Genomic DNA, 21,286 nt, shown 5'->3' with positions numbered 1-21,286 from the left:
CAAATAACTTAGGGGAATAAGAATTTTTACATTGTTATGTATAAATTAACCTTTGCATTTTATGTGCCTATTCTTTATTGCTTGTCCTGTTGGCACCTCCAATCCACAGTCTTGTGGTCTTTTCTAAAAGAGGTAGGTCCTGATGTATTGATCATGCAAGAGGTGGGTGGGTAGGTGAAACTTCGAATGTGGGCCCTAGGCAGGCAAATGGGGTAACCCTTACATTTCCCACTCGTGAAAACATTCTGCTCTCGGAGACTTTTATATGTGCCTCCTGCCCATGACCAAAGTTAAAGAAATAGACTTCTCTTTAAAGGAGACAGAGCTGGGTGAGAACAAGTTAAAATTTACAGGCTTACCTGTGTGACTCATATTATGTATTTACCCACTTTCAGTTTCCATTTCCTTGTCTCCTTACAGTATTAAAACAAAGTTGCAAAGATAAAATGATAGCTATGAATATATTGATACATATTCAAATATTATATTGATGTATTTCCAGATATATATCGGAAATAAATATATATATAGTTATATATCTGGCATATATAAAATGGTATTTATATTTATCTATAGATATAGATAGATAAATTGATATCTATTTATTAGATACAGATATCAATAAATATCTGTTCATATGTCTCATAGATATATAAAGTTCTCAGTCTACAGCAGAGTTTTCACAAATGCTAGCCAGTCACACACACACACACAGACTCCTAATCACTGGCCTTTTTTCACATTTAAAATAAGAACCAGCTGATTTAAATTATAATCCTCTGCCAGTGCTCACGTGTGAAGAATCGGTACTTTCAGACCCTGGGAAGCCTCCTCAGCCGGCTGGGAGACAGACTCAGTAGTGTGAGGCTTTCCCAGGCACTTGGTTCGTATCAAGCAGATGCCCACAAACCTTTCATTCATAAAGCGCCCAAGCCTGGGCTGGGGCAGCAGAGCAGACGGGAGATAACCGGGTCTTTCATGCACTTAGACACTGAATAGAATTTCTGGGGGGTTTCCCTCTCTCTGGGAAGGCTGCTCTTGACTTTGCACCAATGAACAAATTTTGTAAATGTGGACATCAATTTAGAAAATATATGCGTGGTACCCAGGTTTGATCAATGGATACCAAAATTGGCCTCACTAACTCTATAGTTTAGAAATGATGCTACTCATGAGGCATCCAGGCACAGCAGCTAGGACAGCTGATTTTCTCAGACTGGCACCCCCATTTCAAATACACTATCTCAGATCGGAGTAGTGGCTACCAGAGAGGAAGTGGTGGGGGATGGAGTGGAGGGCCATCTGACTAAAGGGGATCAGTATATGGTAACACATGGAAACTAAATTTTTGGTGGTGAGCATGCAGGGCATACAGAAATAAAAATACAATGTTGTACACATGAAACTCATATAATGTTATAAACCAATGTTACCTCAATAAAAAATAAACATAAACACACACACACACAAATCCTTGGTCCTGTCAGATCCCCTATTTCAAATATTCTGTGAGGCTGTGTGTGTGTCAGGCTGTGTCCTGGTTTGGGTCTTTGAAAATACGGTCACCAGTTAGACAGAGGAGAAAGTAGGACATCCTTTTCTTCTCAAACTTGAAAGAAAATTATTTATTTCAAAACCAGCATCCTAGCAAGCAACATGACCAGAAATTTTACTGAAAGAAAAATTCACCCCTAAACCAAACATACCAAGAAATCAAAATGTTTTCTTTTTTGGATGTGCCCTTTGCCATCCCTAATTTGTGAAATATTTGTGATCAAGCATTAAAAAAAAAAAAAACCACCAGGCAATGCCAAGGCTATGTGAGCTCTCAGACCTGCCCTCTCCCACCCTCTCGCCCGGCTCTCCTACCAGACACATAGATGCAAGCCATGGGACGCCATCCCCTCCTCCCCGGCCCACCTGCAGATGGTCCAAGTGAACACCCCCAACTCCCCATCAATCAATGTTTCAAAACATCACCTACTGCGTGTTCAGTGCTCTTCTAGACACAAAGGGGTTGGGGAGGAGGGGTGCAGGAAAGAAATAGAGGGCCTGGTCCTAACTCTCCAGGGGCATTTCCATGGCAACAGGAAGGGGGGTGGTGGAGGGGGTGGAAAAGGGCACAGTTTCAGTGAGAGGCCAGGGCCCAACTGGGGTTCGTGCCCTGTTTCGTGTGTTCAGGATGCAGCTGCCTTCTTTGTCCTTTGTGAATGAAGCCACCGATTGTCGTTTCTGGGGCAGTTTCCCAAAAGTGTGTCATGAGAAAGAGGCAAGATGTTAATGTGCTGAGCAGAAAAAAACAATTCCATAGCCAGATGAGTTGGGACACGAGGGCTAAGGAAAAACAAACAGGTCTCTTTCTGCAAGAGATCTTAGAGCATTTTTTTCTCCTGAGGGGCAGCATGCATCTCAACCAGGGCACTGAAGCTTGCTGCATTTCTCAAGTGTGTGTGGGCCCAGAGGAGAACATTTCCAGCAAGCAGCATCAATGATTCACTGTGGGAAATGCAGCTGCTGAATATTTACTCGCATACCTGCTGAAAACCGTACACTAGATTCTCCCAGGTATTTCCAGCCAAGAGGAAGCCATTCTCATGCCTTCTTTCCCATGTCTGGGAAATAGAGGAATTGGAGGGAAATGAGATGTTAGGCCAGAGGACACCTATGCAGAGAGGCCCAGAGAGGACTGAAAAGGAAAAGGATCCAACAAAAGATACCATTTACGGAGCACTTTCTCTTAGGAGTTACTTAGCACTTTTTCAAAGGAGTTACTGGGTCCCAGCTACTGCTATAACCAAGATCAACTGTAGCCCCGCCTTTGTGAGGTGCCATAGAAACCCAGCCTTTCCCCCTGTTGCCTTCTTTTTCTGAATATCCTCTTCACAGTGTCAATAGGGGCCTGGGGAATGAGATCATGGAAGACTCTGTGGCTCACCCTTCTCAGATGACTTAGGCTGTTCCAGGTCCCTTCCCTTCCCTCCAAGATTCCTCCTATGTCTCCTGAGGTCACTGCATTCTTCTTCTCTCTAGTCCAGTGGTTCCCAACCTTGGCTGCACATTAGAAACAGCTAAAGTTTTTTAAAAGGTCCCAGTGGCCAAGCCTCGGCCCAGACAAATGAAGTCAGAATCTCTGGGGGGTGAGACTCAGGCATCAGTAATTTTAACAACCCCTCGGGTGATTCCAATTTGCAACCAATGTTAAGAATTGCTGACAAAGTCCAAGAACAGAATTCTTTAAGCAAGCCTGTCTCTCAGGAAGCAGACTTCTTTTCATCTGGAAGCCAGCCTATCCTTTATTTGGAACCCCAAATATTCTCTCCTGGGTACCCAAATCCTAATCTACTGGTGTCTCTTATTTATGACTGAAGAATTTTCTGGAACCATCATGATTTCTGCTCTGGGGCTCCAACTTCTGTTCCTCTGACATCTCTATAGTTCAATCTGTATGTTAGGGGGCATCATTAGACAGGCAGAGTGCCGTATCTGCTTCTAAGAGCTTTGCTGCTCAATGATTCTTGCCAATTCCCAAGTTCTATTACTAACCCCAATTTCACCATCTTGGTGCCATTAAGCCACATTCTTGATAGGAGTGACACCCCCAGACACTCATCTCCACCACTTCTCTTCTCAGAGAAGCCTAAGCGCAGAACATCAGCAACCCTGTAAGATTTTAGTCTGTGATTAGAAGGCTGCAGTAGGCTATGCCCTAAAATTGGGGGAAATGAATAGAAAATGTCACCTGACCTAAAATGGGAAGAAATGGAATCAATATAAAACAGATGCTGCTAAGTCACGTCAGTCGTGTTTGACTCGGTGCGACCCCGCAGACGGCAGCTCACCAGGCTCCCCCGTCCCTGGGGTTCTCCAGGCAAGAACACTGGAGTGGGTTGCCATTTCCTTCTCCAATGCATGAAAGTGAAAACTCAAAGTGAAGTCGCTCAGTCGTGTCCGACTCTTAGCAACCCCATGGACTGCAGCCTACCAGGCTCCTCCGTCCATGGGAGTTTCCAGGCAAGAGTACTGGAGTGGGTCGCCAGTGCCTTCCGGATAAAACAGATAAAGTAACCTTTCTGATCTCATCTAAATAACCTACTTTAAAAGATGGATTTGTAAGGTCAGTACAAATGAGAATCAACTGGAATGAAAAATCATATGATTGAAGTGTAACATGAAGTCTGGGGTGGATTTAATGCAAAAACAAAATAAATTCTAAAACAGTACTCTTTAAATGGAGAAGTGAAGTGAAGTGAAAGTCACTCAGTCGCGTCCGACTCTTTGTGACCCCTTAGACTACACAGTCCATGGAATTCTCTAGGCCAGAATACTGGAGTGGGTAGCCTATCCCTTCTCCAGGGGATCTTCCCGCTAGGGAAGAACCAGGGATCGAACCAGGGTCTCCTACGTTGCAGGCAGATTCTTTACCAACTGAGCTATCAAGTAAGCCCTTAAATGGAGACGACAAGACAATATGGGGTATGCATGCATGTATGCTCAGTCACTTCAGTCATTTCTGACTCTTTGAGACCCCAAGGATTGTAGCTTGCTAGGTTCCTCTATCCATGGGGACCCTCCAGGCAAGAATACTGGAGTGAGTTACCATTTCCTTCTCCAGGGGATCTTCCCAACCTAGAGATCAAACACGAGTCTCTTATGTCTCTTGCATTGGCAGGCAGATTCTTTGCCACTAGTGCCACCTAGGAAAAAATTAATATTTCAATTTAGATTCCATTTAATTTAGAGAAATAAAAAATCTCCATACATTTTAATATGCAAATTTATAGTAATACATGTATATGTTTTATAAATAAATATATATAGGGTTTGCATTCAAAATGTTTTAATCATAGGGGTGCACAATAAAAAAAAAGTTTGGATATTACTGTTCTAAATAACTACATTAAAAAATCTTAATATACATAGAAAGTGGTTGGCTTGGAATGAGAAGAAGATAGTGAAAATAGCGAAAGGTGGTCAGTATTTATCACACTGTTGAGATACCATGCCCTGAATCAGACAGTTATCAAAGCTGTCCTGCTAGTACGGTTTACATGGCAGTTCTTTAGAGCTATCCAGTCTCCTGTGATACTCACAAGGCAAGCTTCTGGCAGCAATCTGACTTCTCATGTAGATTTTCCTACAGGAAGATCATGTATAAACCAGCCAACTTCTAATTCCAGCTCTGTTTGGAGACATTGTAAATTTATAAAATAGCTTATTGACTTGTCAAGTGGTTTAGTGGTTTGAGTTAGGGTTTCTAGCAAGTTGGGTAAATGCAAGTCAAATCTCCTGAGCCTGATCACCTCTGAAGGAATATGAGACCCTGGGTGTTTCTGAAGTTCTGTCCTGAGCACCACTTTGACACACGGCTTGACATCTATGGAGCTTAATTTGTCTCAATCCCACACATACCAGGTTTTACTAGTCCACCTGTGTTTTCAGGAAAGGGAAATAGGTCTTATTGCTAGTAGTAGAAGCCCAGACATTCCAGGACACACGAATAGTATGGGTGGAAACAATCCAAATGTCCATCATTTGACAAATGGGTAAATAAGATATGGCACATCAATACAAGGGATTATACACCACTATATATAAAATAGGCTTCCCTGGTGGCTCAGTGGTAAAGAACCTGCCCGCCAATACAGGAGACTCAAGTTTGATCCCTGGATTGGGAAGATGCCATGAAGAAGGAAATAGTAACCCACTCCAGCGGAGAAGGCGATGGCACCCCCCTCCCAGTACTCTCGCCTGGAAAATCCCATGGACAGAGGAGCCTGGTAGGCTGCAGCCCATGGGGTCACGAAGAGTCGGATACGACTGAGCGAGTTCACTTTCACTTTTCACTTTCGTGCATTGGAGAAGGAAATGGCAACCCACTCCAGTATTCTTGCCTGGAGAATCCCAGGGACGGGGGAGCCTGGTGGGCTGCCGTCTATGGCGTCGCACAGAGTCGGACACGACTGAAGTGACTTAGCAGCAGCAGCAGCAGCAGCCAGTGGTCCTTCCTGGGAAATCCCATGGACAGAGGAGACTGGCAGTCTACAGTCCATGGGGTCACAAGAGTCAGACACAACTTAGCAACTAAAACAACACCACCACATATAAAATTGATAAACAATAAATATTTACTGTATAGCCTAGAGAACTTATTCAATATCTTGTAATTACCTATAATGAAAAAGAATCAGAAATATATATATATGTATATGTTCTTTGGAAGGAATGATGCTAAAGCTGAAACTCCAGTACTTTGGCCACCTCATGCGGAGAGTTGACTCATTGGAAAAGACTCTGATGCTGGGAGGGATTGGGGGCAAGAGGAGAAGGGGACGACAGAGGATGAGATGGCTGGATGGCATCACTGACTCGACGGACGTGAGTCTGAGTGAACTCCGGGGTTTGGTGATGGACAGGGAGGCCTGGCGTGCTGCGATTCATGGGGTCGCAAAGAGTCGGACACGACTGAGTGACTGATCTGATCTGATCTGATCTGATAACTGAATCACTTTGTTGTACACCTGAAGCTAATACAATATTATAAATCAACTATATGCTGTGTGCTTAGTCTCTCAGTCATGTCTGACCCTTTGCAACCCCTGGACTGCAGCCCACCAGGCTCCTCTGTCCATGGGGATTCTCCAAGCAAGAATACTGGAGTGGGATCCTCCAGGGGACCTTCCCAACCCAGAGACTGATCCCAGGTCTCCCGCATTGCAGGGGGATTCTTTACCATCTAAGCTACTGGGAAGCCCAAATCAACTCTACTTCAACTGAAAAATACAACACATTATTTGGTCATCAAAGGGAACAAAGTTCTGATATATGCTATAATATGGATTAACCTTAAAAACATCATACGTGAAAGAAACCAGTTACCAAAAATATGTATATGTAATATAATTTACACAGTATGAAATATCCAGAATGGAAATATACAGTGAGAAACAGCATCAGTGGTTGCCAGGACTGAGAGAGGAAGACTCTGGTGAGAAAGGGGGATGGCAGCTAAGGCATATGGGTCTTTGTGTTGGGGTGACAAGAATGTTCTAAAATTGACCGTGGTGGTGGCTGCACGTATCTGTAAATATACTGACAACCATTGAGTTGTACACTTTAAACGGGTGAATGAGTATGGTACCTACACTGTACCTCAACTCTTTAAAAAAAGAAGAACATGTTGATCAACAGTTCTTGATTTTTTTCCCCCACTGGTCACTGCTTTGCTTCCTGAAATTACTCTTCTAGGTACTAGAAAGAAAACCCAAAGGAAGAGGTTCACAGATCTGACAACTCACAACTCAGTTCATGATAGAAAAAGGAGTTGTGAACAGAGAAATTCTGATCCCTACCTCATACCTCTCTGCAGTTCCCATAACCCTGAGTGAGCGAGTGAAAGTCACTCAGTCCTGTCTGACTCTTTGCAATCCCATGGACTATACGGTCCATGGAATTCTCTAGGCCAGAATACTGAGTGGGTAGCCTTTCCCTTCTCCAGGGGATCTTCCCAACCCAGGGATCGAACCCAGGTCTCCTGCATTGCAGGCAGATTCTTTACTAGCTGAGCCACAAGGAAGCCCGTAACCCTAATGACAGATAATTCACAATCAGAAGAGACTCAGAAAATTCCAGCAAAGCTGATAATCTAATCTGGATTTTTGAAATATCTACCCAGTGTACATAAAAAGATTTAGAATCATAGAATTTCAGACCTGGAAGTTCTCATAGAATTCAAGGTTTAATTCAACCCTTTCATTGTATAGGCAATTTGATCAACTCCCTCCCCACAAGATGTGGAGTAGAAACTTCCTCCGTCTTCTCACCCCTAAAGCTGCCCACAGAATGTTCACTGTCCACCTTCTCCCAGAGTCCTTTGCTTTGTCTTACTCTCTTCTCTCCTCTCCCCCTAAAAGCCTCCTCCTAGTTTAGGAAGTTTGAAATTGCCTTCCTATGTGGCAGGAAATTGAATTTGTCATAGCCTACATTCTCCTAGTTCTGTAGTTTATAGGAAAAAAAAAAAAAAAAATGCTCAGTCCTCCAAGCTCTGGTACTGAATATTTAAAGAAAGGCCTTTGGAATTTGGGAAAATATGTTATTTTTTCTCTCAAGGGCCTGGCTCTTGCAATTCAGTGCATGACTTGCCCAAGTACAATTGTTGCAACAGGCATTAAGAGTCTGTTTTGGCCATCAAATCCTCAACTTTGTCTCCTTATTTCTCTGTGCTTTCCAACTATAAAATCCTGACCCTCCCTGAGGGAATGTGCCTCTGGTTGAATATCTGGAAATGTACCAGATGTACCCAAAAAAAGTACCTAAAAATGTACCCCCCCACAAAGAAAGCATAATATCGTTTATACATCTAAAAACAACCCACAGAATATATATATATGTATGTATAACTGAATCACTTTGCTATATAGCAGAAATTAACAGAGCATTGTAAGTCAACTATACTTGAATAAGGTAAATATTTAAAAACAAATGAAAAATAGCTCATAATTAATTTTTTTACTCCAATATTCTATGACTTTAACCCAGGCCTTGGTCTTCAGTGCTCCTTCCATGGCAGCGGACTGACCTCACTAGCATCAGTTCCTCAGTCTTCCCATAAATTCTTGGTGGCACCTCCTCCTCCTCCCTCCCTCCCCTTTCTTTTTCTCCATATGGAAGGTTGATGGTCTTCTAAAACCATCTCTCATTGGGTTGTCAAAGGATGGTCATGTGGCCCCAGAGCCCCACATCATAGTCTAAAACAAGTCTATTTGAAAGTCGCTCAGTTGTGTCTGACTCTTTGTGACCCTATGGCTAGTCCATGGAATTCTCCAGGCTAGAAAACTGGAATGGGTAGCCTTTCCCTTCTCCAGGGGATCCTCCCAACCCAGGGATCCAACCCAGGTCTCCTGCATTGCTGGTAGATTCTTTACCAGCTGAGCCACCAGGGAAGCCCATACACAAAAAACAAGTCTAGAAATGCTTTGAAATCACTTGTTTTTGTCTTGAAGATTCATGCATATACTCCATTCTCCTCCAAAACTGATTACTACTTATTTTAATTATTACTAATAAATTTTAAATGACATATCAAAACACTTATCTTCTCCTCTTAATCTTCAAATGACATTGACCCCCCAGTATAAAGCACTGCTTTGATTCTGTGACTTTCTGATAGACCTGATACATTGCTGAGGGCCCCCAGTGATGGACACAAATTTCGAAAATGGGGAGATGATTTGTCAATACTAAATCTGTAGTGCCACCCTGTATTTCAAGCCACAGTAGCACTGAGCATATCAGGGAGTTGAAACAACATCTGTGAAATGAATTAATTTAGAAGAGAAAATAAAGAACCACTCTGAGCAGGGCTTAAGACCTATTCAGAAAATGGCAAGGAGTAAAAATGGTTTTGCTGGTTGTTCGGAATCAACACTAGCTTTTCAGCATTGACTGCAGGCATATATAATATCTGCATCTTTGTAGCATATAATGGGACAATATTTGGGGGTTAGTAAACCACCCTATTGGGCTTCCCAGGTGGCCCTAGTAGTATAGAAACTGCCTGCCAACGCAGGAGACTTAAGAGACATGGGTTCTATCCCTGGGTCAGGAAGATCCCCTAGAGGAGGGCATGGCAACCCATTACAGTATTCTTGCCCAGAGAATCCCCATGGATGGAGCATCCTGGTATGCTACAATCCCTAGGGTTGCAAAGAGTCAGACAAGACTGAGAAGCACACATGCACAAACCACCATTTTAAACTTTGATTGTCTTCAGTTCCACATCATTCTAGAAGATCCAGAGCAGAAGTCATTTCACATCTAGAGTTTTCAGATCATAGAGTTCCTTGGAATGGTACAGAAGAAAGTCTTCCCGTGTGGTAGTAGGGCCACAGGGCTGGCTGTTCTTGGAGAGGTACAGCATATCCCTCCCTATTGGAAGAACTTTAGGGAGAAAAGGGGAGAAAGGGGTTGAGAAGGAAGATAAAAGGATGCTTCCACTCCCCATCTCCGAGCCCTCTCCCTAAGAGGGGAATTGTATTTATTTTCTGTGCTGGGTAACAAATTACCATACACATAGTGGCATAAAACAACATAATTGATTATCTTAGTTTCCATGAGTCAGGAGTCCAGCATGTTTTAGCCTTATCCTCAGCACAGGGTCTCACAGGGTGGAAGTCAAGGTGTTGGCTGGCTGTACTTCTACCTGGAAAATCAACTAGGGAACGATCTGCCTCAAAGATCATTCTAGTAATTAACAGGATTCATTTCCTTGCAGTTGTAGGACTGAGGTCCTGTTGTCTTGCTAGCTGTCACCCAGGGATGATTCTCAGCAACTAAAGGCTGACCTCAGCTCCTTGACATGTATATCACTTTTCCAATCTCTCTGAGTCCTCTGTCTCTGACCACCAGAGCTGGTTAAAGGACTCATGTAGTTAAAGGCTCTGGTTCACCTGGGTAATCTCCCTCTCTTAAGATTAATAGATGTGCAAAATCCCTCCTCAGCAGCACCTAAATTAGTGTTTTATTGAATACTAGCTGCAGATGTGACTACATCAAGGGCTGGGAGTCGTGGGGTGATCTTAGAGTTCTGCCTACCCCAGGCAGTCATAAAGACCCAGATAGGAAATAGGAAAGAAAGATGAGCACCAAAGAATTGATGCTTTTGAACTGTGGTATAGGAGAAGACTCTTGAGAGTCCCTTGGACTGCAAGGAGATCCAACCAGTCCATTCTAAAGGAAATCAGTCCTGAATATTCATTGGAAGGACTGATGCTGAAGGTGAAACTCTGATACTTTGGCCACCTGATGCAAAGAGCTGACTCATTTGAAAAGACCCTGATGCTGGGAAAGATTGAAGGCAGGAGGAAAAGGGGACAACAAGAGGATGAGATGGTTGGATGGCATCACCAACTCGATGGACATGAGTTTGAGCAAGCTCTGGGAGTTGGTGAGGACAGGGAAGCCTGGCATGCTGCAGTCCATGGGGTCACAAAGAGTCGGACATGACTGAGTGACTGAACTGATTGACTGACTGAAGATTGAGGAACCAGGAAGACTGAAAATATCTGAGCTGCTGAGCAATTCCCCTGGCACTCTGTCACTTCTAATATGATAAAGACAGTGAAGGACATTGCGGCAGAGGGCAATAATCGAATGAACCTGAGGCAGCACTTCGGTCGGTTTCTCCAAGTCCTTCCCCACAGCGAGAAGGTGACCAGAAGTACCCAAGTCTAGAGCGATGCCTGCTGGGTCATGGAGAGCTGGGGACCTGGCCTGAGGACAAAGCTTGGGGAAAGGAGTAGATGAAAAATTGAGGACCAAAGGGCCCAAAGAGAGCCATGATGGGAACATAAACAGTCTCTGAAGCTGCCTGGTCCGTCAAAACAGGATCCAGAGAATTCCACAGGGATCCAAAGACCCAGGCTTCTCTTAGCTGCTCTGAGTCAGGTGAACCACTTCCCCATCATGCCAGAGCATTCCTGGAGAAGAGAGGGGAGCAGGGAAATTGGAAAGCCTGAGCAGTAGTCCCAAAGAGACTGAGTTCTGCTTTTCCTGAGACTGTCGGGGAGTCCCACGCAGAGGACTTTGAGTTTTAAAACTGGCAAAATCCTGGTGAACCAGAATGATTGGCACCCAAGTCTGAAGATGGTCTCAAAGATTAAACTGAGCTAAAGATTTCAACTTTGTTGCACCAACTTGTCACACACACACAAACACAAGCACTATTCACCTCATCAGTAGAGAGAAATAACCAGCTACATTTTCTTTGCTTACCTAAAGTAAGCAAAGTAGTGCTAGTAGGTTTCCAATCCTGCTTTACCATTTTTCTAAGCACTTTCACCCATGCTTTCTTGCTCCATCCTCAAGTCAGCCCCATAATACAGACAGAAAGATGGACCATATGAAAGATGAGGTTGAGAGACGTGCCTGAAAGCACAGGACCAGTGAGTGTACTACGGGATCAGAGTGTCTGATTGTTTTCAGCACATGATGAATCTTTGGAATGTATGAATTTGCCACCTATATTTATCTTTTTCAGTGATTTGCTTAATTTCATTAATAAATTAAATCCTGCATATTCATGGGTGTGAATTGAATGTCCATTCACTCTATGGCCAAGATAAGACCACAGGCGGGCACGGTCATGGCTGAACAGCAGCCGCCTGCAGTGGCCCTCACCTGCCTTCCTTTTGTGGATGACAATGAGAAAGCCAGAACAAAGAGCAGGTCCAGCCTGAGTGCTCTCTCTGTGTGATGCTTCCCCCTTGTGGCCAAGTCGCTGCTTTGGACAGGAAGTAAAGAATTCTCCAAAGATCTTCCATACCTGGGGATTGCTTACCACTCAGGTAAGAAGCCTGGGCTGTTTCTGAAGGTAAGTGCCATGGGCTCCTCTGGACCCATGCCCAAAGATTTCACATGAAATTCCTACCCTGTGAATAAGGGAGGTGGAGTCTTGCACATGAGAAATCTGGATGTCCAAAGATTAACATGCACAAAGTGAAAGCTCTGACCTTCAATCTGACCTACAAATCCCATCTACAAATTTTATCCTTGTTCCTGAGCTGACTTCTAAGACACAGCAGCACTTGGCTGCCAACAAAGGCACATCACATGTCAAGGCTGTCAGTAGATTATAAACAACAGCTGATGTCAAAGGATGGCTTGTGTAGAGCAGAATTATTGTTCAGTCGCTAAGTCGTGTTCAACTCTTTATGACCCCATGATGGCAGCAGGCCAGGCTTCCCTTGACCATCTCCTGGAGTTTACTCAAACTCATTTCCATTGAATCGGTGATGCCATCCAACCATCTCATCCTCTGCCACCCTCTTCTCCTCTTGTCCTCAATCTTTCCCAGCTTCAGGGTCTTATCCAATGAGTCAGTTCTTCGCATCAGGTGGTCAAAGTATTGGAGCTTCAGCTTCAGCATCAGTCCTTCCAATGAATACTCAAGATTGGTTTCCTTTAGGATAAACTGGTTTGATCTCCTTGCTCACCAAGGGACTCTCAAGAGTCTTCTCCAGCATTATAATTCAAAAGCATCAATTCTTTGGCACTTAGTCTTCTTTACTGTCCAACTCTCACATCTGTACATGACTACTGGAAAAACCATAGCTTTGACTATATGGACCTTTAGGTAAAGAATCTGCCTGCAATGCAGAGGACCCAGGTTCGATCCCTGGGTCAGTAAGATCCCTTGGAGAAGGAAATGGCAATCTACTCCAGTGTTCTTGCCTAGAAAATTCATGGACAGAAGGGTCTGGCGGGCTATAGTCCATGGGGTCACAAAGAATCAGACACGACTGAGCGACTACACTTTTACTTTCATAGGGACTTTTTGGGCAAAGTGATGTCTCTGCTTTTTAGTATGCTGTCTAGGTTTATCATAGCTTTTCTTCCAAGGAGCAAGTGTCTTTTAATTTCGTGGCTGCAGTCACCGTCTGCAGTGATTTTGGAGCCCAAGAAAAGAAAATCTGTCACTGTTTCCACTTTTTCTCCATCTATTTGCCATGAATTGATGGGACCAGATACCATGATCTTTGTTTTTTGAATGTTGTTTTAAGGCAGCTTTTTCACTTTCCTCTTTCACCCTCATCAAGAGGCTCTTTAGTTCCTCTTTGCTTTCTGCATTAGGGTAGTATTATACGCATATCTGAGATTGTTGATATTTCCCCCGGCAATCTTGATTCCAGCTTATGAGTCATCCAGCCTGGCATTTCGCATAATGTACTCTGCATATAAGTTGAATAAGCAAAGTGACAATATATAGCCTTGAGGGGAACTAGTTGGCAATTAACTATTCTATAACCTTCATCAGAGCTGCCCTCAAACCCTCCTTGATGTTCTTATTCTTTAATTATGTATATATTCCTCCAATTTTATATAAACTTCAATAAAAGTATCTTGGGAAACTTATTTTTATTTCTATAAAGATAGCTCTAAGGTCAGTTCCTTAGGACCCCCTGCTATCTCCCTTGCCATCTTTAAGACCCTCTTGTTCATCATCGATTCAATGGACATGAGTTTGAGTAAACCCCGGGAGTTGGTGATGGACAGGGAGGCCTGGCGTGCTGCAGTTCACAGGGTTTCAAAGAGTCGGACACGACTGAGCAACTGAACTGATTGACAGACTGTTCATTATCTGCAGGCCACAACGGACTGAAAACTCATAAGGGCCACCACAATCTCACTTATCCATGGTGACCCAGTCCAGGAACCTAGGGGATGGGAAATACAGGGGCATGTTTAGCTTGGTATATAGAGCCTATCTCTACACAGTTTCCGACAAGAGTAGAACCAGCCTAAGATGGCAGAGAGAGTCTGAGCATAGAAACATGGGCAGGAAAATGGTGGAGGTAGAGGCAGAGAGATTAGCATCAAATTCCTGTGTTGTTTTTCTGAAATCAGAAGCTTTGAGAAGATAGCATTATGGTAACTGATGGGTTAAAAAAGGTTTCAACTGAACTTGTCTCACTCTGGGTTTTCATCTGTTGGTCCAAAGTAAGGCTAGGGATAGGAATGCAGAGGAGAGTTAAAGTTGAGATGGCAAAAACATTCCCATTTATGTGTTTGACGAAAATTCACTTTTCCTTCTTCTCCTTGTCCCTCTAAGACCAGAGGCCCCTTTTATCTACCTTCATAATGCCCTATCTTTCTACTTACGGTGCTAATCAAAACTCTTATGAAGTAACTATTTGACTACTTATTTTACTAAGTGTTTCCCCACCACCAAAAACTGTAAATGAGGACAGGAAAGAAGATTCCAACCAGTGAGAACTTTTATGCCAAGGCCTGAGACAGGGACTAACAAGGCTGGACCAGAGTGAAAGGGAGAATTATGCAAAGTGATGCGATCACTCAGTGCCTTTTAGTCCTGGTTTTGACCTAGAGTTCTCCCTAAGTGCAACTAGAAGCCACTGATTGGCAGGAAGCTATGAGAAACGCTGGGCTGGAAGAAGCACAAGCTGGAATCAAGATTGCTGGGAGAAATACCAACAACCTCAGATATGCAGATGATACCACCCTTATAGCAGAAAGTGAAGAGGAACTAAAAAGCCTCTTGATGAAAGTGAAAGAGGAGAGTGAAAAAGTTGGCTTAAAACTCAACATTCAGAAAACGAAGATCATGGCATCCGGTCCCATCACTTCATGGGAAATAGATGGGGAAACACTAGAAACAGTGTCAGACTTTATTTTTTGGGGCTCCAAAATCACTGCAGATGGTGACTGCAGCCATGAAATTAAAAGACGCTTACTCCTTGGAAGGAAAGTTATGACCAACCTAGATAGCATATTCAAAAGGAGAGACATTACTTTGCCAACAAAGGTCCGTCTAGTCAAGGCTATGGTTTTTCCAGTGGTCATGTATGGATGTGAGAGTTGGACTGAGAAGAAGGCTGAGCGCCAAAGAATTGATGCTCTTGAACTGTGGTGTTGGAGAAGACTCTTAAGAGTCCCTTCGACTGCAAGGAGATCCAACCAGTCTAACGGAGATCAGTCCTGGGTCTTCATTGGAAGGACTGATGCTAAAGCTGAAACTCCAGTACTTTGGCCACCTCATGTGAAGAGTTGACTCATTGGAAAAGACCCTGATGCTGGGAGGGATTGGGGGCAGGAGGAGAAGGGGACGACAGAGGATGAGATGGCTGGATGGCATCACTGATTCGATGGACATCAGTTTGGGTGAACTTTGGGAGTTAGTGATGGACAGGGAGGCCTGGCGTGCTGCAATTCATGGGGTCACAAGGAGCCGGACACGACTGAGCAACTGAACTGAACTGAACTGAAGGAGTGACATAATTGGGTTTGTGGGTTTTTAAAAAATAATAATTTATCTGGCTGCTGTGTGGAGTGTGGATTGAATGGAGGAAGAGTGGACAAAGCTAGACCAGTCAAGAGGCTGTGGAGGCTATGCAGGTGACAAGTGACGCAGGCTTGACCTTGGAGATGGAGATGGAGTAGGCAGAGGATTCAGGAGTCACTTACGAGGAGAACTAGGAGATTCAGAAGGAGTCCAGGTGACTTTCAGGTCTGGGACTTGAGCAGTCAGTACTTGGAGGAGGAGCAGGGCTCCAGGCTCATTTGGGAACCTTTTGAACTTGAAGGTCCTGTCTCCCAGGGTAATTGTCTATGTGCATCTGGAGCCCTGAAGAGATGGCAGCACTGGAAATAGAGAATATACTGATGGTAAGGGAAGCTACATAAGTTCAAGATAAGAAAGGTGGAGGGACTGACTCCACCCAGCAGCCACTGAGTAGAGGGACATTTGGCAGCAACTTTCCTTTGTGTGGCTTCCTGGTAGCTCAGATGGTAAAAACAAATCTGCCTGCAATGCAGGAGACCCAAGTTCAAGCCCTGGGTCAGGAAGATCCCCTGGAGTTGGGAATGGCTACCCATCCTGGTATTTTTGCCTGGAGAAGTCCATGGACAGAGGAGCCTAGTGGGCTACAGTTTGGGATCACGAAGAGTCAGACACGACTGAGCTACTAACACTTTCACTTTGGGGCTTCCCTGGTGGCTCAGAGGGTGAAGAATTGGCCCACAATGAAGGAGACCTGGGTTCAGTCCCTGGGTGGGGAAGATCCCCTAGAGAAGGAAATGGCTACCCATTCCAGTATTCTTGGCTAGAAAATTCCATGGATAGAGGAAGGAGCCTGGTGGGCTACAATCCATGGAATCTCAAGAGTCAGACACGACTTTAGCAACTAACACTCCTTTGCGTAACTCCTTGCATTTTGTTTTCTAATCTCTGTATTCTCCTGGGCAACAGACAATTGAATTCTCATACACGGTAGAGGCTGCCTACCCCATACCCATTTTCTCTATATAACAGACTCTATTATTGTAAAGAATCTCAGTGTGCCCAGCTAGAAAACTACATTTCCCAGCATCCTCTGCAGACAGGAATGACGTTGCTGTTTTGTTCAGTTGCTAAGTCCTGTCTGTCTCTGAGACCCCATGGACTGCAGCACACCAGGCTTCCCTGTCCTTCACTATCTCCTGGAGTTTGCTTCAATTCATGTCTGTTGTGTTTGGTGATGCTAATCTAACCATCCCATCCTCTGTCACCCAATTCTTCTCCTACCTTCAATCTTTCCCAGCATCAGGGTCTTTTCCAATGAGTTGGCTCTTTGCATCAAGTGGCCAAATACTGGAGCTTCAGCCTCAGGATCAGTCCCTCCAGTGAATAGTCGAGGTTGATTTCATTTAAGATTGACTTATTTGATCTCCTTGCAGCAATGACTAATGTGTTACATATGAAAGTTGTGGAATAAGACTCCTAAGAGGGCTGACTCAACAAAGAGGCTTATACCTTTTGCTCTTCTAACTTCTTTTATTTTCTCCCTGGAACTTGGGCCTGATGGCTGAGGCTCCAGGGGCCGTCTTGGATCATGAGGTAACTTTAAAGATAAAAGCCACACACAAAAGGTGAAAGAATGGACAGAAAAATTGTTTCTGGGTCTCTGATGACTGTGGAGCTACTACACCAGTCTGGGTGACTTCCAGGTTGCTCTGAATTGAAACTAAAAATGAACCCCTGATGCTGGGAAAGACTGAGGGCAGGAGGAGAAGGGGACGACAGAGGATGAGACGGTTGGATGGCATCACCAACTCAATGGACAAGAGTTTGAACAAACTCCATGAGACAGTGAAGGACAGGGAACCCTGGTGTTCTGCAGTCTATGAGGTCACAAAGAGTCAGACACAGCTGAATGACTAAAAAACAAAAATGAATCTCTATGCTGTATAAACTACTGGTATTTGGATTTTGTGATTTATGCAGTCAAATGTAGTTTAACTGATAGATCGTTCTTGTGATAATCAGACAAGAGAGTGAATTCAAGAAGGAGACTGTGTAGGAAAGCACAGGAAAGAATAAATCAGGTTAGGCTGGTGCATGAAGGAATAAAATGCTCTTTCATATATCATCAGGGAAAATTTCCATGTTTCCTACAATGTCTTGAACTGGCAGTGGAACAGCCAAAGTAGCTCATCCTAAATTTCTCCCCTTGGGACTTTATTAGCTATTGAGCAACTTTGAATCATAAGGGAATGTTAATTCCATGTATGGGAAAGAAATACAGAAATAGTGCTCATTGTGACTAAGACCTAACTGAATAATTGCAATGTTTAGAATATTTCAGACAATTTGGAAAGTGCAGGGGGTGTACATTCATTCTGCACAAAATTTTTAAAAATACTTATATAAAACTTATGTTATTCTTGGTTCCCTCTGTCCCACTAATTCTTCTAGACTTCTGTCTCCAGATTGCCTGGCCAAAGGAGTGAGTGAGGGTTGAAATTCAGCCTGAACTTAACTCCCAAAAATCTATCATGGCGTCGTCATGCCTGGCACCCTGGAAGCCGTCGCGCTCTTCATAATTTGTTATCCAGAGGAGGTATCTTTTAGCAACTGATACAACGATGTTTGTTGTGCTAGTTGGTTTCCTGGTAGATGCATGGGCCAACCTCATTCCTTTCCTTTCTTCTGAAAACCAAGTCAATTTAGATTGCATTCAAGAAGTTGAAGACTAGGAAAGCATATTAGGAGTCTCTCCACGCAGCAGAGAAGACAAAAAATTCTTTGAGGGATTGGCACAAAGAAACTCATTACATGCAGAAAAATATGGGTAATCCACAGAAGAGCTGTATCCACTGAATAAATGTAACCCCAAACAGAAGAAAATAGCTTAATTCCTACCAAGACAAAAGAAATGAGGATGTGGCCAAAAGGAGAAATTTTGAATACGTTTCTTAAAATTTCTGTTGCTCTCTAGCAACCTCTTGTGGTACTAGAAACAATCTGCAGCCCACTGCCTCTATTCCACCTCCAGTTGTTAGCTGCAAGATATTTGAACTATAAGAAACTGAGACCTTGAATGCATTATACTCCTATCCTAGGCACAAGGATCTTAAAGACCTCATGAGAAGAAGTTAACAGTAACCAAAATAAAATTAGTGATGAGTTCATTCCTGTTGTTGTGCTATTATTTAGTTACTAAATCCTGTCTGACTTTCGTGACCCCATGGACTGTAGCCCACCAGGCTCCTCTGGGATTTCCTCATGGGATTTCCCAGGCAAGCATACTGGAGTGGGTTGCCATTTCTTTCTCCAGGAAATCTTCCTGAACCAGGGATCAAACCTGCATTTCTTGAATTGGCACACGGATTCTCTACCACTGAGCCACCTGTGAAGCCCAAGTCCATTCCTGTACACTAATAAAACTCAATTCTTTAAGAAAACCAATTTGGTTAAGAATTTCAAGCTCTCTCTTTCTCTCCCTATCTCTCTCTCTATCATCTATCTATCTTCATTCTTCAAACATTTAAGATGGTCCCATTATACATCAGCCCTACGCTGGTGGCTCAGGTCAGTAGATGGACACAATATCATACTTTTGTAGGACAGATAAGTAGCAGATGAGTGAATCATCATTCTTTATATTCTGCTGAGAAATTTGAAGGAGATAGGAATATATGTAGAATGTAAGCAAGGAAGTGATGCAATCAAATGTGTCATCTGCAAAAGGTCATTCTGGAAACAGGATGAAAGCTGAGTTGGGTGTGGGCATAGGATGATGAGACTGAGAAATCAGGCAGACTGACCCAAAAGGCAGAAAGAAAGAAGAGGACAAACTGAAGAGATACTGGGGAGTAGAACTGAAGGATGTAGCAGAGGGGTTAGATTTCTAACTAAAGCAACCAAGTGGCTGATGAACTAATATTGCAAACTTGGAGGTTTGAAGTGGAGCCTGATGCTGGGAAAGATTGAAGGCAGGATAAGGGACAATAGAGGATGAGATGGTTGGATGGCATCACCGACTCAATGGATATGAGTTTGAGCAAATTTCAGGAGATGGTGAAGGACAGGGAAGACTGGAGTGCTGCAGTTCATGGGGCTGCAAAGAGTCAGTCATGACTAAGCAACTGAACACCAACAACAAGAGATGCAGAGACTAGAAGGGGGAGAATTTGATGAGTTTAGATGGTTTTATGGGAAGAACTTTACATCTGGAGTCAAACTCCTGCTCTAATGCATTTTGTTCTAATTGTATTTTCTTGGACTGTATTTGTCATTCATTCATCACAGGGCCAAACTAATGACCAAATTTGTTTACAACTCCCCTGCAATCCAGTTTTATCAGATGCACAAAAATTACATTACAAACTCTCCAACAAATCTCAAGCCCAGACTAACCACCTCCTTTATCTCATTCACACACATCAAGTCCCCCTGTCATAAATCAACCCAGGGTCAGACATCTCGAGACAGCCCCTAAGCCCCACAACTTGCTGAAATTATTTAAACTAGCCAATCCCAGGGCTTCCCTGATGGCTCAGTGGTGAAGAATCTGCCTGCCAATGCAGGAGATCAGGTTTGATCCCTGGTCTGGGAAGATCCCACATGCAGCGGAGCAACTAAGCATGTGGTTCACAACTACTGAGCCTGTGCTCTAGAGCCCAGGAGCTGCAACTGCTGAGTCCTGAGCCTGTGTGCTCTGCAACGAGCGAAGCCATCACAGTGAGAAGCCTGTGCTCCACAGCTAGTGAGTCACTTCCACCCATCGCAACTAGAGAAAAAGCTGTGCAGCAGCAAAGACCCGGCACAACCCAAAATTAAATAAATAAACTAGCCAATCCCAAAGTACTTAACCTGCTTGTCTTGCCTTTCTGGCAGAAACCTCAATAAGATTGTACCTATGCATTTCCCTTTTCCTCCTGCCTATTGACCAACTCTGGTACTTTCCCATACAGTCCTACATGGCATGGTGTTTCTCTCCTCTCAGGAAATGTAAGTAATAAAAATCTTTTTTCAATGGCATTAACTTCTCTGTCCCTTTTATAAAGTAAGGCAGTGGTTTAGTCGCGAAGTCATGTCCGACTCTTTGTGACCCCATGGGCTGTAGCCCACCAGGCTCCTCTGTCTCTGAGATTTTTCCAGGCAAGAATACTGGAGTGGATTGCCATTTCCTTCTCCAGAGAATTTTCCCCTTCCAGGGATTGAACCTGGGTCTCACCTGGCCACCTCTTCCTTTGTTATTCTAGACATTACTACATTTTTTGAATTTGCTTTTACTCAACTAAAATAATGTTGACCCTGGAACAACATGGGTTTGAACTTCAGGTGTCCACTTATACGCAGACCTTTACCAGTAGTAAATACTACAACACAACACAATCCAAAGTCGATTGAGTCTGTGGATGTGGAACTGTGAATTTAGAGGAACCTCAGGTATAGGTGATCAACTCGTGTCTGACTCTTTGCAACTCCATGGACTGTAGCCTACCAGGC

The sequence above is a fragment of the Bubalus kerabau genome, chromosome 7 (assembly GCF_029407905.1).
Source record: "Bubalus kerabau isolate K-KA32 ecotype Philippines breed swamp buffalo chromosome 7, PCC_UOA_SB_1v2, whole genome shotgun sequence".
Taxonomy (NCBI): Eukaryota; Metazoa; Chordata; class Mammalia; order Artiodactyla; family Bovidae; genus Bubalus; species Bubalus kerabau.
The sequence above is the reverse complement of the archived record's forward strand: the minus strand, read 5'-3'. Positions refer to the sequence as shown.